This window comes from Stomoxys calcitrans, chromosome 2, assembly GCF_963082655.1.
Source record: "Stomoxys calcitrans chromosome 2, idStoCalc2.1, whole genome shotgun sequence".
NCBI lineage: Eukaryota > Metazoa > Arthropoda > Insecta > Diptera > Muscidae > Stomoxys > Stomoxys calcitrans.
The window spans coordinates 204533705-204541511 of record NC_081553.1 but is presented as its reverse complement, the minus strand read 5'-3'; positions in this window follow the sequence as shown (position 1 = coordinate 204541511).

Here is a 7807-nt window from a genome sequence, read left to right as displayed (position 1 = left end):
GAACGGAACGGAACGGAACGCAGTGCGACACCTCTTTGAAGAGAAGTTTTACATGACGTAGTACCTCACGAATGTTGCCAGCATTAGGAGGGGAAAACCACTGCTGAAAATTTTATCTGATGATCTTGCCAGGATTCGAGGCCATGCTAACCTCTGCGCTATGGTGGCCTCTAGTTCGTCCGGCCGAATTTTAGGCACCTGGGGAGGGGGGCCTAAAATATATATATGATAAGGTTGATTTTTAAGAGCTATAGGAAAGTTTTTCAAAACAATTAAAAGCGTGCTAAGTTCGGCCTGGCCGAATCTTATATACCCTCCACCATGGATCGCATTTGTCAAGTTCTTTTCCCGGCATCTCTTCTTAGGCAAAAAAAGGATAAACGAAAAGACTTGCTCTGCTATTAGAGCAATATCAAGATATGGTCCGGTTCGGACCACAATTAAATTATACTTTGTAGACCTGTGTAAAATGTCAGCCAATTCGAATAAGAATTGCGCCCTTTGGGGGATCAAGAAGTAAAATAGAGAGATCGATTTATATGGGAGCTGTATCGGGCAATAGACCGATTCGGATCATAATAAACACGTATTTTGATGGTCATGAGAGGATCCGTAGTACAAAATTTCAGGCAAATCGGATAATAATTGCGACCTCTAGAGGATCAAGAAGTCAAGATCCCAGATCGGTTTATATGGCAGCTATATGAGGTTATAGACCGATTTGAACCATACTTTGCACAGTTGTTGGATATCATAGCAAAACACGTCGTGCAAAATTTCATTCCAATCGGACAAGAATTGCGCACTCTAGAGGCTCAAGAAGTCAAGACCCAACATCGGTTTATATGACAGCTATATCAGGTTATGGACCGATTTGAACCATACTTGGCACAGTAGTTGGATATCATAAGAAAACACGTCGTGCAAAATTTCATTCCAATCGGATAAGAATTGCGCACTCTAGAAGCTCAAGAAGTCAAGACCCAAGATCGGTTTATATGGCAGCTATATCAAAACATGGACCGATATGGGCCATTTACAATACCAACCGTCCTACACTAATAAGAAGTATTTGTGCAAAATTTCAAGCGGCTACCTTTATCCTTCGGAAGTTAGCGTGCTTTCGACAGACAGACGGACAGACGGACGGACGGACATGGCTAGATCGACATAAAATGTGGCGACGGTCAAGAATATATATACTTTATGGGGTCTCAGACGAATATTTCGAGTAGTGACAAACAGAATGACGAAATTAGTATACCCCCCATCTTATGGTGGAGGGTATAAAGAAAACAAAGCCGCCCAAAAAATTGGCTAATTGGGGACCAATTGACCAATTGCCGAACTCGCCTCTCAATAAGTTCATTGCTACAAGTGCTGCATGGCATGTGTCACCATTTTGTTGAAACCACATGTCATGCAAGTCAAGTTCTTGCGCTTTGGGCAAACAAGTTGGATATCATCTCACGATGGCGCTCACCATTCACAGCTATGTAACGATTCCCATCATCTTTGAAGAAGTACGGTCCAATGATGCCACAAGCCCATAAACGGCACCAAACTGTGGCTTTTTCTGGATGCGTTGGTAGCTCTTGCAATGCTTCTGGCTGATCTTCATTTCCAAATCGAAAATTCTGCTAATTTTCGCACCCATTGGCCAAACTGATGAACTTTCTTAACAGAGCTCGCAATTTTCAGAATAAAAGTCAATAACTTGCAAGCGTTGTTCGTTTGTAAGACCAAAATGAATATCTTTGACAGTGAAACAAAACACGAAATGTGCGTGAGCTGTTCAAACCAGTGTTGCCAAAAATATAATAACTAAAAAATCACCCTTTAGAAGGCTTTAAACTACTCATTGTCTCGAGTTTCAGCGAAATCGGATATAAATAATGGTTTTATAGGCTTAAGACCATAAATCGGCGCATCGGTCTATATGACAGCTGTATTAGAATATGGTCCAATCTGGACTAAAGTCGGATGACAGGAGGCTTAAAGCCACTCACTGTTTTCAATTTTAGCAAAATCGGTTAATTAATGCAGCAGTTATGGGCTTAATACCCTAAATCAGCAGATCGGTCTATATTGCAGCTGTATCTGAGTATTGTCCGATATGGCAACTATATCTAAATATGGTCCGTTTTAGACCATATTCTGTTCTTATGACGGAAGACCTAAAACAACACAATTTTCAAAATTTCAGCGAAATCGGTATGTATGGGCTTAAGACCCTAAATCGGCAGATCGGATGTGGACCATCTAACCAAACGATTCAAATACCAGATACCAACGCACGGCCCTTGAAGCCATCACACCTAATATGCTTGAAAAGTCTTCTAACCAAAGACGATAGTGGTTGGTGTGTGTTGCAATCTCTGGCTTTCCTTTTCCATTTGCCAAGAAAATCTCCGATCATTGAGCACGTTGCGAAAGAGAAACAAACAAATTCGGGTTAGACGACGGAAGGCTTAACAGAAATTGCAGATAAGAGGGAACTCTCCAGCCCATCTGGCAGCCGTTTAGTCATGCATGTTGGCTTCTTCATTCTAATGTCTGCCATTGCGCTGATGTAAATTTTATCTGTGTTCCTCTGCGCTTTTTCAATCTTTTTTGGGGCAATAGACCAATTTGGACCGTACTAGGCAGAGTTGTTGAAAGTCATAACAATACACTACGTGCTCAATTTCAGCCAAATCGGACAAAAATTGCGGCTTGTAAGGGCTTAAGAATTCTAATCGGGAGACCGGTTTATATGGGAGCTATACCAGGTTATAGACCGATTCGGACCGTTTTGGCATAGTTGTTGGAAGTCGTAACAGAACACCGCATGCAACATTTTAACCAAATCGAACAAAATTTGCGGCTTGTAAGAAGTCAAATCGTTTATATGGTTTATATGGGAGCTATATCTAAATCTGAACCGATATGGCCTATTTGCAATTCCCAATGACCTACATCGATGTTAAGTATTTGTGCAAAATTTCAAGCGGCTATCGTGACATCGACAGACGGACGGACACGGCTAGATCGATTCAGAATGTCGAGACGATGAAGAATACAAATACTTTAAAGGGTCTTAGACGAATATTTCGAGGTGTTATAAACGGAAAGACTAGATTATTGGGTTGCCCAAAAAGTAATTGCGGATTTTTTAAAAGAAAGTAAATGCATTTTTAATAAAACATAGAATGAACTTTAATCAAATATACTTTTTTTACACTTTTTTTAAAAAGCAAGCTAAAAGTAACAGCTGATAACTGACAGAAGAAAGAATGCGATTACAGAGTCACAAGCTGTGAAAAAATTTGTCAACGCCGACTATATGAAAAATCCGCAATTACTTTTTGGGCAACCCAATAGTATACCCCCATCTTATGGTAGTGGGTATAAAAATGTAAAAAAAAATCTTAAAAAAATTCTTTTTTTAAATTTTATGACCATTTTAAGAAGAAAAGTGGATTTTAATGAGTTTGACATTAAATCGCACTTGCTGTCAAAATAAGTAGGCTCACTGTCATTTTATACACTACACCACTACTGTGTTGCGATAAGTATGCTAATCGATGCAGAATAACTTTTTGATTCGATTTAGCTATGTCCCTTCGTCTGTCTGTCTTCCCGTCTGTCTGTCTATCCGTCAGCATGTCCGCCTGTTTGCCCATGTTAAATTATGTACAAATTACTGGTCGCAATTTTCATCCGATTGTCTGAAAATTTGGTACAGACGTGTTTTTAGGCCTACAGACGAAACCTATTGAAATTGGAAAAATTCGGTTCAGATTTAGACATAGCTTCTACATATATGTTCGTCCGATTTGGACTTTGTTTACCGATTCCACCGAATTTCGGCAGGAAGGGTATTCTCTTGACTTTCAAAATTACTGGTGAATTTCATGGAAATCGGTTCAGATTAACTTACACTTTTTTTCTAAAGCAAGCTAAAAGTAACAGCTGATAACTGACAGAAGAAAAAATGCAATTACAGAGTCACAAGCTGTGAAAAAATTTGTCAACGCCGACTATATGAAAAATCCGCAATTACTTTTTGGGCAACCCAATATATAGCTGCCATATATGTATACCGCCTGAGAGCCACTACAAGCACATTTATTGAACACTCTTCCCAAATTTTGTACAATGCTTTCCTCGACGTCTTAGTTTGGTCGAAATCGATTCAGATTCAGATATAGCTCCCCCATATATATGTTCGTCCGATTTTTGAGAAATATTACAATAAAATGCTTATTTGTTAACCGATTCTCTCGAAATTTGACAGCATATCCTTATGACTCTTAGTATTACTGGTGAATTTAATAGAAATCGGTTCAGATTTAGATATAGCTCCCATATATATGTTTGTCGGATTTTAGATAATTTGCAATAATGTTGTCATTTGTCAACCGTTGTTATTACAGTTTGAACATATTTGCTCGAAAGGTGATACCGGTTTGTTTAATAACCCATCCGAAAACATACAACGAGGTCCATCAAAATTGGTTCAAAATAAGATATAGCTCCCACTTTGTACTTACAGGGTAGGTGTAGGGTATTATACAGTCGACACCGTCCGACTTTTGCCTTTCCTCACTGGTTTTTTATTAGCTTTTTACCTACCAGCCCTTTCAATGCAACATGATAAAGATGGTTTGACCCACATGCTAGAATTTCAGAACATCCATTCTGCTCAAATCTACGATACAGTTTTGTTAGCTAAAACTCCATTTTGATCAATGCTTGATATAAAGGGTGATTTTTTTGAGGTTAGGATTTTCATGCATTAGTATTTGACAGATCACGTGGGATTTCAGACATGGTGTCAAAGAGAAAGATGCTCAGTATGCTTTGACATTTCATCATGAATAGACTTACTAACGAGCAACGCTTGCAAATCATTGAATTTTATTACCAAAATCAGTGTTCGGTTCGAAATGTGTTCAAATTTTGAGGGGTTGAAATACTACGTCCAACAGCAGGGGAGTACTGGCATAGGGTTAACTTCATCAAATGAGAGAATATCATTTGAAAAGAAATGAATTATTTAAACTACACACCGCTAGCAAGTCTTCCCTAAACAACAACATCCTTTGCTGGCTTTGTTCCGCCATTTAGCTCGAGCGCTTTTTCTCCACTATTCTATGAGTTCTCTTTTTATGTTTGCTTTTCGGTTTGTACTTGGTTTATTCACCCCGCAAATTTCCTTACTTTCCTTGTTACCCCTCTCATGACATCCCTTAGCATTCGTGCATATTTATCTGCACTAATTCTGTCGTCAAGTTGATAATTATCACAGAGTCCTGAAAGCCGAAGACTTTTGCCGGTAATGGCAGAGAGGGTATCATATAGAGGCAACAGGCATATAGCTAAAGCTAAAGTAGCGGTGTATAAAGCAAACTTTGTTTAATCGGGTAAAAAATGCTCCTTTTATGGACTGAAGACCTCATGTAAAGGGGTCGGTCTAAATAGCAGCAATGTATATGCAAATGTGGTCTAGACCTTACTGGGAACAATTGTCAAGTAGTCCTATACAACTCAGTGTTCCAGAGTTCAGAGAAATCGGCTAATTAATTCACCTTTTATGGTTTCCATACCTTAAGACGCTAGGTCCATATGACAGCTACTTCCAAATAGATTTCACAAGACCTTTTAGTTAGGAACTCAATTAAGTTTTGTAAATGTAACTAGCCGAACCGGTCTTGCTCCGCAGCGCCGTTCTTTAACGCTCTTTTCTATTTTATATGAGTCCTATATTGCAATGGTCCATGGATAAGTCTTGTTTTGGCAGTGTTTTAAGATAGGGACATTTCGCCCCAAATGTGGATATCGACTCTATATATAGTTGAAGCGCAGATGTAAGCAAGTCCGCAAAAGAACCTAAACGCGTGAGTTCAAACCTGGCGAGAACATTGGAAAATTTTTAAGTGGAGATTATACCCTCTTAATTTTGGCGACATTTGTGAGGTTTTTATAACTGAGTCTCAAGGGCATCCCACAGTGCGACAACTCTTTGGGGAGAAGTGTTTACATGACTTCTATGCATAATGCCATGCATAGAAGTCATGTAAAAACTTCTCCCCGTAGAATTGTCGCACTGTGGGACGCCCTTGAGACTCAGCTATAAAAAGGAGGTCCTTTATCATTGAGCTTAAACTTGAATCGCACAGGATTCATTGATACGTGAGCCGTTGGCCGCTGTTCTTTAATGAAATGTTCATGGGCAAATTTTTGCTCTACTCCCTTATACCTTTCTTTGGATTCCTATATTGTAGTGGGTAAATATATCCGGTTTAGGGTGTATTTTGGGATTGAAGTGGCCACCCGGACACTTGGCCCGTAAATTAAATATAGGCTTCGTGCTATACTCTCAAATACTTTTATATGAGCCCCATGTTACCATAGTCGGTAAATATATTTTGTTTCATTTGAGACCTACATTGTTGCGCTTTTTGAGGGTTGGATTGTACCTCAGACATTTCGCCCAAATATGGATGCCAAATTCGTGCTCTACTCTCAAATACCTTTCATTTAAGTCCAAATCTGACATGACCGGCGTTTTGCCCGGCCGATACGGGCCCATACCCCGACGGAAGACAAAGACGAGCAGACCAAAGATATTTTGTACGAGCGCCTAGAGAGAGAATATGACCGCTGCCCCGCTCATGATATTAAAATCGTTCTGGGAGATTTTAATGCGAAGGTAGGGAAGGAAGACATTTTTGGTCCAACAGTTGGAAAGTTTAGCCTCCACGAGATAACGTCCAGTAATGGGTTGAGGCTGATAGATTTCGCCGCGGCAAAAAACATGGTAGTTAGTAGCACCAGATTTCAACATAAAAATATTCCCAAAGCCACATGGCTGTCACTCGATCAAAACACGAGAAACCAAATTGATCACGTTGTGATAGATGGAAGGCATTCATCCAGCGTGTTAGATGTACGATCGATCCGTGAAGCGAATATAGATACGGATCATTACCTTGTTGCAGCAAAGGTTCGCACCCGTTTGAACATGGCCATATTCCGCAGAAAGAAAGAGGAAATGGAAAGACGTGATTGTGAGCGAATTTAGATGTACAGGAGTCAAAATGAAGTCCGGAAATTCTACCAAAGAATTAAACATTAAACCGATGGCTTTGGTGCAGGCACATCCTCCTGCAGAGACAAAGAAGGAAATCTGGTAACTGATACAGATAACAAATGAGGATATGGAAAGAACATTTTACCCAACTGCTAGTGTCCGATGTTGGCGGCGAAGAGGATACCGCAGAACCAATCCCTGATGATGGTATAGAATGTTTACCTCCTAGTCAGAATGAGGTCCAAGTAGCAGCGACCCGACTAAAGAACGACAAGGCAGCAAGAGCCGACGGGTTACCCGCTGAACTATTTAAGACCGGAGGCGACACGCGGATAAGGCATATGCATCAGCTTGTCTGCGCAATCTGGGCTGGAACTCCGCCACTTTGCCCTAAAAATAGGTATCATATTCGTTCTTTACTCGCAAAAACCTTTCATTTGAGCCCCATATTGATGTGTTCGGGAAATAAGTGCTTTCGGGCTTAGCCACATACACTTGGCTCCAAAACTGGATTCGTCTTCCACTCTCAAATACCTGTCATTTGCGTCCCATATTGCCATGATGGGTCAAATAACCTATTGGAGGTGTTTTAAGGAGGTTAAGCTCCACCTACCACCACCATTCCTTAACACAAATTTTAGTGTAATTTTCCTAATCTACTCCCAAATTGCTCTCATTGGAGTCCCATAAAGCCATGGTCGGCAAATATGCCCATTTGCGGGGTTTTTG